The sequence below is a fragment of the Hippopotamus amphibius genome, chromosome 6 (assembly GCF_030028045.1).
Source record: "Hippopotamus amphibius kiboko isolate mHipAmp2 chromosome 6, mHipAmp2.hap2, whole genome shotgun sequence".
In the NCBI taxonomy this organism is placed as follows: Eukaryota; Metazoa; Chordata; class Mammalia; order Artiodactyla; family Hippopotamidae; genus Hippopotamus; species Hippopotamus amphibius.
This window is the reverse complement of record NC_080191.1, coordinates 42,978,687-42,989,513: the sequence shown is the minus strand read 5'-3', so window position 1 is coordinate 42,989,513 and position 10,827 is coordinate 42,978,687. Positions and strand designations below refer to the sequence as shown.

The 10,827-nt window shown below is 37.9% G+C and overlaps 1 pseudogene; it reads left to right on the top strand.

The window, feature by feature from the left end:
- Positions 1-6,503: 6,503 nt before the first annotated feature.
- LOC130855811 (tRNA methyltransferase 10 homolog B-like) lies at positions 6,504-7,551 on the top strand (annotated as a pseudogene).
- Positions 7,552-10,827: the final 3,276 nt, after the last annotated feature.

Below are 10,827 nucleotides of genomic sequence, written 5' to 3'. Positions count from 1 at the left end.
TTCATATTTTCTGCATTCTTTTGATGTATGTATGTATTACAAATATCTTCTGCTCTCTACTTATTCTTTCATTCTCTTAATGGTGTTTTTTGATGAACAGCAGTTGTTACTTTCAATTAATTCTAATTTATCAATTTGTAGCTGTATAATAAGTCCTAATATCTTTGTATAAGTTGTTTAGTTTTGTTCTTCTCCAAGATTTATCTTGGCTATTGTAGGCCCTTTTCAAATAAAAAACTCTGAAATGAACTTTGTGCTAACCTAACATTTTCAAAAGTTTTAAGATTTAAATTCCTTAAATCACCCAGCGGAAGTTTCAATGCTACAACCGAGTAAAGCCAGACTAACTCTGGATTTGGACCAAAGAGGTTTATTAATGTTGTGCTTTGTCTTTTCATACCAGAAAAAAAGAATCTTTAGCTTCTTTTCACATACTCTGGCTAATTAGCATGCCTGGCAGGTGCAACTACCAGCTGAATTATTACACCAACAGTTGTTGCATTGAGAACTTTTTTGATGATCATGAATGCCAAGGTCATTCAACATTTGCAAGGATTTTCATCTTCTTTATTACCACCATGCTTTATGGTACTGACTGAAGTAACTTCTGTGGCTTTTATAAACCCTTCCATAAGCCATTGTTTCTGTTAGGAGTACTGTTTCCATTTTCCATAGTTGTTCTCAACCTCAAAATATTGAGGTCAAAAAAAAATTACAAACCCCTTAGTTAAAAATATTCTTTTAACTAAGAAAAGATGACCAAAAAAGAATTACAAATCCCTTAGTTAAAAATATTCTTTGAGATAAATATCATATGATATCACATATGTAGAATCTAAAATATGATACAAATGAACTTATTTACAAAATGAAAACAGACTCACAGATATAGAAAATAAACTTATGGTCAGTAAAGGGGAAAGGGGATAGGGAAGGAATAAATTAGGAGTTTGGGATTAGTACATACAAGCTATTACATATAAAATAGATAAACAACAAGGTCCTACTGTATAGCACAGGGAACTATATTCACTATCTTGTAATAAACCATAATGGAAGAGAATATGAAAAAGAATATATATGTATATTATATATATATAATATGCAAATATCCGAATCATTTTCTGTACACCAGAAACTAGCAAAACATTGTAAATCAACTATACTTCAATTAAAAAAAAGTTCTTTGAAATTAAAGTTGTTTAATATCCAGAAAAAATATATATACATATATATCCAGAGTGTATGTACATGTGACATAATATTCTGCACAATACATGTTGTATATGATGCATATACAGTCTTCCAGTTTGCAGCTTGTGTCTTAACTCTCTTTTAGTGTCTTCTGATGAACAGAAATTCTTAATTTTAATGTAGTCCAAAGTGTCAGTCTTTTTGTTTCTAGTTAATGCTTTTTATATTTAAGAAAGGCTCTCTTACCCAAGGGTCATACCCAAAATCTTTCTAGTTTTGCCTTTACATTTAGCTCTTGGATTGGTTTGCTAGGGCTGCCATAGCCAAGGTGGCTAGTTCTGGAGGCTAGAAATCTGAAATCAATGTGTTGGCAGTTTGTTGCTTCTGATGCCTGTGAGGGGGAAACTGGTCTATGCCTCTTCCATAGTTTCTGGTGGTCTACCAGCAATCTTTGGTGTTGCTTGTCTCATAGGTGCATGACTCAATCTCTGCCTTTCTATTCACATGAAAGTCTCCATGTGTACGTGTTTGCATCCCAATTTCTCCTTTTTATAGGGACACCAGTCATATTGAATTAGACGCATCCTACTCCAATATGACCTCATCTGAACTAATTACATCTGCAACAACCCTATTTCCAAATCAGGTCTCTCCGAGGAACAGGAGGTCAGAACCTCAATATATAAATTTGAGGGGGAAAGACATCATTTAATCTAAAACAGCTCTTTAATGCATCTCAAATTGTTTTTCATGCAGTCTGAAGTAAGATAAATCTCCAATTTTCCAGGAAGCATTCACTGAAATCCCACTCTTTTCCCATGTATCTAAAATGTCATTATCAAATATCTATAAATGCTGGTCTCTATACAGGTATACCTTGTTTTATTAAGCTTCGCTTTATTGTGCTTTGAAAATATTGCATTTTTTACAGATTGAAGGTTTGTGGCAACCCTGCTTCGGGCAAGTCTATTGGTGCCATTTTTCCAATGTTTGCTCACTTCTTGTCTCTGTGTCAAATTTTGGTAATTTTAGCAATATCAAACTGGTTCTCCATTATTATATTTGTTATGGTGATCTGTGATCAGTGATCTTTGATGTTATTACTGCAATTGTTTTGGGGCACCAAAAGCTGTACCCATGTAAGACTTAGTAGATAAATGTTATGTGTGTTCTGACTACTCCACTGACCACTGTTTTACTGTGTGTCAAACTCTATCAAACAGCATTGTATGCTACAGAGAAATCGTTTGTGAAAGGAAGAGTCAATCGATGCAGCAAACTTCACTGTTGTCTTATTTTCAGAAATTGCCACAGCCACCCCAGCCTTCAGCAACCACTACCCTGATCAGCCAACAACCATCAAGATTGAGACAAGACCCTCCACTAGCAAAAAGATTATGAATCGCTGAGGGCTCAGATGATGGTTAGCATTTTTCAGCAATAAAGTATTTTTTAAGGTCTGTACATAGGTTTTTTTTAGACATAATGCTATTACACACTAAATAGACTACAGTATAGTGTAAACATAACTTTCTAAAACTATTTTAAAATTTTTATTTATTTATTTATTTATTGGCTTTGTTGGGTCTTCATTGCTGCATGCGGGCTTCCTCTAGTTGTGGTGCGTGGGGGTTACTGTTTGTTGCCTGTGCACGGGCTTCTCACTGCAGTGGCTTCTCTCGTTGCGGAGCACGGGTTCTAGGCACACGGACTTCAGTAGTTGTGGCTCGCAGGCTCTAGAGCACAGGCTCAGTAGTTGTGGGACAAGGGCTCCATGGCATGTGGGATCTTCCCAGAGCAAGGATCAAACCGGTATGCCCTGCATTGGAGGGCAGATTCTTAACCACTGCGCCACCAGGGAAGTCCCAACATAACTTTTTTTTTTTGGCACACGGGCTAAGTTGCTCCGCGGCATGTGGGATCTTCCTGGAGCTGGGATCGAACCCGTGATCTCTGCATTGGCAGGCGGATTCTTAACCACTGCACCACCTAGGAAGCCCCCAACATAACTTTTATATGCACTGGGAAACCAAAAAAATTTGTGGACTCGCTTTAAAGTGATACTCACTTTATTGCGCTGGTCTAGAACTAAACCTGCAAAATCTTTGAGGTATGCCTATATACTGTTTCATCGATCTTTTAGTCTTGCTGTAACTTTACAGTAAGTCTTGACATGTAGAACAGAAAGTCCTCCCATCTGAACTTTTTTTTAAAAATATCTTTATTTCTGGAACTTTGCAATTCCACACAAATTTTATAATCACCTTGTTAAGTTTCACAAAGGTCTGTTAAAATTTCGATCAGAATTGAATATATGGTCATTGAATATATGACCTAACTTTAACAGATATTGAGTCCTCAATCCATAACTGCAATCTGTATCTCCCCACCTTAAAAAAATTTATTCTTCAATGTCATTGATTGGAATGTCAAACATTTTCTTATGAAGGTTTCTCACATACTAGATATCTTTCATACTATTAAAAACAATATTTTTATTTAATTTTCTACCTGTTTAATGTTGTGTGCAGATGTGCAATTGCTTTTTGGATATTGAATTCATGTCTAGAAACTTTATAGACCCATATTAATATTTTTTAATTATTCATAGATATTTTTTCAATCCACAGGGTCCCTGGCCAATACTCCTTAAGATTGTCAAGGTCATGAAAACATGGAAATATTGAGAAACTATCACAGACCAGAGGAGACTGAGACATGGCAGTTGCAAGCAATGTGGTACCCTGGACTGGATCCTGGAATAGAAATGGAAAAACTAGAGAAATCCAAATAAAGTCTGGAGTTTACTTAAAAGTAATATGTAACTTTCTCAGTTTTGAAATTTTACCATGGTAATGTAATTGGATGAAGAGTATGTTGAAATTCTTTTTACCACCTTTGCAAATTTTCTGTACAAAAATATATAAAAACTAAAAAGATTATTTTTTAATGTGGTATTGGTGCAAAAATAGACAAATAGACCAATGAGAAGACCAGAGATTCAGAAGTTGACTGATACATAAATGGTCAATAGATTTTCAACAGAATGGCTGAAGCAATTTAATGTGGACTGAAAATCTTTTTAGCAAATGGTATAGAAATAACAGAACATCTCATGGGAAAAAGAATTAATCTCTACTTTTTCCTCATACCAAACACACACACACAAATAACTTACAGTGTATTGTAGATTTAATTGCAAAAGCTAAAAGTATAAGCTGGGAGATGAAACAATTTTAACTTTGAAATACACAAAAATTTCTTAGATGGGACTCCAAAACACAACCATAAAGGGAAAAAAATGAAAAATTGGACTTTATTGAAATTTAAAACTTTTGTTCTTGCAGACATCATTGTAAAAATTAAAAGACAAACCATGAACTGGGAGAAAATATCTGCAACCAATATACCTGACAAAGAACTTGTTTCCAGAATACATGAAGGACTTTTACAACTCCGTAATGGGAAATAACCCAAATATCTATCAACAAGAGAATGGGTAGATCAAATGAAGTATTCACACATTGCAACGTCAGGGAAATAATGCTCCATGAATATTTTTACGTTTCTGGACAGTTTGTCTCCTGAGCAAAGGAAATTGGCACGTCATAGAATGTCTACTCCTCCCAGACTCATTTGCTCCTCACGTTGCAAGGGTGTTCACCCTGGAGCCATACGTTCCCATTGAAAGGATAATAACACTTATCCCCCTCCCAGAGCCAAATGACTGCAGTCCAGGGTAGGGACTTTCCCCTTTGCCTTCCTGAGAGACTTCCTTTACTTTCCCAAGTGTTTGTTTACATTGGAGAGAGGGGTTGTCTCCCTTTTTCAGAAAGGAAGGTGGCAGCTAAGCAGTGTGTAGCCTATTTTAAAACTTCCTGACCCATAATTCGCAACTTCCTCTCCTCTATGCACAGGATAACTACCTAGCTCTCATCACATTACCCCAAAAGAGAGAGAAGAATAGAGCACGGAAAATGGATGCAATTATGCTGTGTGTAGTAATAATAACCCTGATCTCTGCCCTAGAAACCGCATGTTTGCTCTTGGCATAAAAATGAACAAATACAGATATTAAAAACTTATCACAGAACACTCCTAGCAATAAGAAAAAAAATTAAAACTACTGATACATGTTATAACATGAAAGAACCTTAAAGACATTGTGTGGAACAAAAGAAGACATATGCAAAAGGGTACCTGCTAGCTGGTTCCACTAATAGGAAGGGCAAGAAGAGTAAAAACTAATCAGAGGGTAATAGAAGTCACAATAGTAATTTCCTATGTTGGAGGGATATGAGAGAAGCACGTGGGAATTTTCTTGAGTGATGGAAATATTCTATATTTTGACCTGTAGTTGGTAACATGTTTGTGTATACATGAAAAATTTAAGATTACTGGGCTTTATGCACCTTATTTTATGTATGTTCTGACTTAATAAAAAAAAACTGAAAAAAAACACGCCTCAGCCGGTTGTTTTGTGGGAACTGGCAAACGATTCTAAAATTTATATGGAAATGCAAAAGGAAAAAAATAGCCACGTTACTCAAATAAGAGCAAAGTAGAAGGACTTGCTTTAACAACAAAAAGATAATTAAAATAGTGTGGTATTAGCATAGTAATAGACAATTAGACCAACAGAACAGAGTTTGGTTATCAACAGACCCATTCATGAAAGACAATTTATGAAGAGCTGTAAGGAAAGGATGATTTTTCAGTAAATAGTGCTGGGACAGTTGGACTCATATAAAAAATAAAACTTGAGTCCTTACTTTACATCATATACAAAAATCAATTCCAGGCAGATCATAATTTGAAATGTGAAAAATAAAACAATAAAGCTTTCAGGAGATATCTTAGAAGAATATCTTCATGCCCTTAGGGTAGGATAATATTTTTAAACAGTACACACACACACACACACACACACACACACAAAAACCAATAACCGAGGTACGCCGGGGGCTCGTTGCGGGGAGGGGTGGGGGCTGGGGGTCCAGCCTGGGACTGCAGCCTCATTAGCTGAAGAGACGGGGAGGACGCCCGCCGGGCAGTCGTGTGGCCTCAAGTCCCCCACCCTCTTGATGCTGTTCCTTCCTGCTTCCCGTCGGACTGTCAGTCCATGGGCCAGACGGGGCCTGCACGGGCGGCACTCCGGACCTTGGGGTCAGGGTGCTCTTGTGGTGAAACCGCCGGAGGAGCGGAGCCGGCTTTGGTGGCCAAAACTTAGAATGAGAAGATGAGAGGAGCGTGCAGACGCTGATCCATCCCTTAGCGCCCAGGGATATGCTCTTCAGAGGGCTAAGCACATGGACTGGAAATTGGAAGGGAGTGCTCAGAAAACAGAGTCACACAGGAGCAAGAAGGCACCCTAGAGGACACAGGTGAAGATGGAGTCTCTGAAAGCTTCCAGCTTCTACAGATTGATGTGGAATGCGAGCATTGAGAGGAGGAGACCCAGCCTACAGGCAGTGCAGTGTGGTGCTCGAAAAATGTCCAAAGAAAACAGAGACACTGGGAAAAGATAGTTGCAGCAAAGAAGAGTAAAAGAAAACAAGAAAAAGAAAGAAGGAAAGCCAACTGCGTAGAGAATTCAGGCATCTACCCCCAGCACAGCAAACATTTTCTGAGATCCTTAACCAAGGAAAGACTTTTGGAAGCCAAACATTTAGGACCAAGACTCTGTATCAATTTGAGTACGACCCATCACATGTCTAAGAAGGAATTAAGTAGACTGGCTGGACAGATCCGACGGTTGTATGGCTCAAATAAAAAGGCTGACAGGCCATTTTGGATCTGCCTCACTGGATTCACCACAGACAGTCCCCTGTATGAAGAGTGTTTGAGGATGAATGATGGATTTTCTAGTTATCTGCTAGACATAACAGAAGAAGACTGCTTTAGTTTATCTCCTCTGGAAACCCTTGTGTATCTGACTCCTGACTCAGAACATGCTCTTGAAGATGTTGATCTAAACAAAGTTTACGTACTTGGTGGACTTGTAGACGAAAGCATTCAGAAGAAGGTGACATTTCAAAGGGTCCAAGAACACTCTGTCAAGACTGCTCGCTTACCAATCCAGGAATACATGATCAGATGCCAGAATGGGAAAAACTATCATTCAGAGATATTGGCCATCAATCAAGTGTTTGATATCCTGTCCACTTACTTTGAGACTCAAAACTGGCCTGAAGCATTGAAGAAAGGAGTTTCTTCCAGAAAAGGCTATATTCTTCAGAACTCAGTGGAATAATGGACAGCCTGACTGCAGCTGCAGGAGGTGAAATTGCTGGAGTTGCCTTGACCTAAGAGCAGAGTAGAGAGGATGGTGGTGGTACTCATTTGCCTTTACTTGACATCTTGGCTGTTCACTGGGATAGGAGTTACTAACAGGGACCACATTTTATGCTCTTTTGTATCTCCCACAGTGCCTGGCTTACAGGAAGTGCCTAGATACATGTTGACTAACTAAAGAGTTTACATAACAATGAATTAGCCCTAAAACTAAAACTAAAAAAAAAAAAAAAAAAAACCCAATAACCATAAAAGAAAAGTTGGTAAATTAGACTTGATTACATTTAAGAACTTCTTTTATTACTCTATTAAAAGAGTGGCAAGGCAAGCCACAACAAGAGGGAAAATATTTGCAATATATATAACTGCAAAAGGCCTCATATTCAGAAGATGTAACAAATTCCTTCAAATCAATTAAAAATAAAATTAAAAGACACAATCTAATAGAAAAATAGGCAAGAACTTGAGCAGATTCATGACACAAGAGCTAATACCTATTATCCAAATGGCTAATAAACTTACAAAAAATTTCTTAACATCATTAATCATCAGAAAAATGCACATGAAAACCACAATGAGATAATTCTACATATCTTCTAAAATGACTAAAATTAGGAAGCCTGAAAATACCAAATATTAGCAAGAATGTGGAAAAAGAACTCTCATTACAGCCGATGGGGGTGTAAATTGTTACGACTACTTCAGAAATCAGGTTTGGCATTATTTAAGCTACTTAAGTTACTGAAGCTGAAATTAGGCATGTCTATGATCCAGCAATTACACTTCTGGGTGTGTATCTGGGTGTGTATATGTACACCTCAGCAAGAGACACACACGAGAATGTTCAAAGCAGCACTATTATTAGCTCCCAACCAGAAACAATTCAAATGTCATCAACAATAGAATAAATGAATAAATTGTGGTATAGTCATCCAATGAATAACTTCACAGCATGGCAAACAGCTACAGGCAACAACATGGATAACTCTCATAGCCTAATGTTGAGTGAGAAAAGCCAGGTACAATGGAATACACCCTGAGTGACTTGGGGGAGAAGAGAAAGGGTAGGAGAGGGGCCTCTGTCAGGTTAGAATTGTCCTGTTTCTTGACTTGAGTGATGCTTACCAAGGCTTTCATTTTGATACCTCACTGAGCTGTAACAACTACCTTTGTGCATTCTTCTGTATACATATTAGGCTTCACAATTACAAATTTTTTTAAATGCATGAACCACTTCTTAAAACAAAAACTAAAGTGTTGGAGGAAGATATGATGAGATAGGATTCCATAGGATTTTAAATATTAGATATTATTTGGATTTAAGCAGACAGCATAACAAAATTGCTAGTGGCCCCAAATAGCCACAGGGAATGGCGGAGATTAAAAGTCTTGTAGAAATCCTGTAAGTACCAGATGCTTATTATATTCCCAGAAATCTCCTTTTCTCGAATTTGCCCCCACCCCCGACCCTTTGCAGAGAACTTTATCTTGCCAGATCTCTCCCTCTAACTGCCACCTGTCCCCTAATCTTCAGGTTTACTTCTGGAGCAGTCATCTTAGTACATTCTGAGCCTGCCCTGTCCACACTTGAGTGTCCAGGAATGGGCGTCTCTTCCCACTCACAGGGTAGTTTACGATATGGAAATCACACCCATGCTGCATTTTCATAAATTAATATGTATACATCTTAATATGTGTGTTATTTTACAGTGCGCCCCTCAAATGTATTTGCTTCATTTTCTTATGTGTAAGAGGCACACAAGGAAGTCATTAAGAATCCAGACTTTGGAATTACATTAATGAGGATTCAGAACCTAGTTCTCTCCCTCATTAAGTGAACCACCTGTCTAAGCCTGTTTGCTCCTTTGGTAACTTGGGGTAACATGACTGACTCATAGAATTGTCGTAAGGACTAAAGAAGGTAATAAATGGTAAGTCCTCAGTGTGGTACCTGGCTTCAATTAAGAATGCAGTAACTTCAGGTGATGATGATGATGAAGATGATGAAGAAGATGATGATGATGAAGATGATGATGATGATTCCTGGAAACTACTTAGGAGTTAAACTGCAATAGTTTGTGGTATTAATGTCAGAGATGGGGTGGGAGGTATTGGCTTATGGCCTTTCTGATCAGAAAGCCCAGAAACCCATATATCAGGTGCTACAAAATTAAGACCCCAGTGTGAAAAGTCATGGCAAGAAGGGTTGTGATCTTTACAAGAGGAAGAAAACAATTTAAATGTGTTGAGTCATTTCAAAAATCTGCAGAAGGATATACCAGGATTTATTTTGACCTAAAAGGTTTAGACTGGGAGGGACTCAGACTGTCTCTTCCTGAAGTTCACAATGGTGGGAAGAGGGTAGAATTTAAAGGTACAAAGGAAACGCCCTAAGGTGAGTTCCAGGTCACAGGTAAAAAAAGTCATGACTGCACTCTAATTAAATGCATGGGAAACATGAACTGAATGCCTAGCAATTTCTCAAGTCACACTCATGCTACAAAAACCATAGGCAACCTGAGGCCAGAATGGTGAGTTTGTCCTCACAGGTATGAGACCGTGAAATTCTTTCTTTTTTTAAGAACTTTTTTTGAGATATCATTGACATACAATAAACTGCATATATTTAAAGTGTATAATTTGATATTTTTTTCTTATTAGTAATGTATATATGGCAATCCCAATCTCCCAATTCATCCCACCCCAATTCTGCCCCCCCACACTTTCCCCCCTTAGTGTTCATATGTTTGTTCTCTATACCTGTGTCTCTATTTCTGCCTTGCAAACCAGTTGATCTGTGCCATCTTTCTATACTCTGCATATATGCATTAATATATGATATTTTTCTCTTTCTGACTAACTTCATTTTCTATGACAGTCTCTAGGTCCTTCCATGCCTCTACAAATGCCCCAGTTTCATTCCTTTATATGGCTGAGTAATATTCCATTGTATATATGTACCACATCTTCTTTATCCATTCATCTGTTGAGACCATGAAATTCTGACTTGCTGTCTGACAAGTGCACAGGGGAAGCTGAGGGTGGGGGTGGTGGCTAAGGAGAAGCACAGAGAAGACTGTTGGCTTGCAAACAAGGGGCGCCCACTTAAGAGGGGAAAGGACTCCATATCCCAGGTACCCACCCCCCATTTCTGCTTCCTAGTGGGAGGAAACAATGAACTATTCCTGCTCAAGTTAAGAAGGGGTAAGATACTGTATAGCACAGGGAACTATAGTCAATATCCTGTGATAAACTGTAATGGGAAAGAATATGAAAAAGAATATGTATATGTATAATTGAATCACTTTGCTGTGCAGCAGAAATTAACACAACATTGTA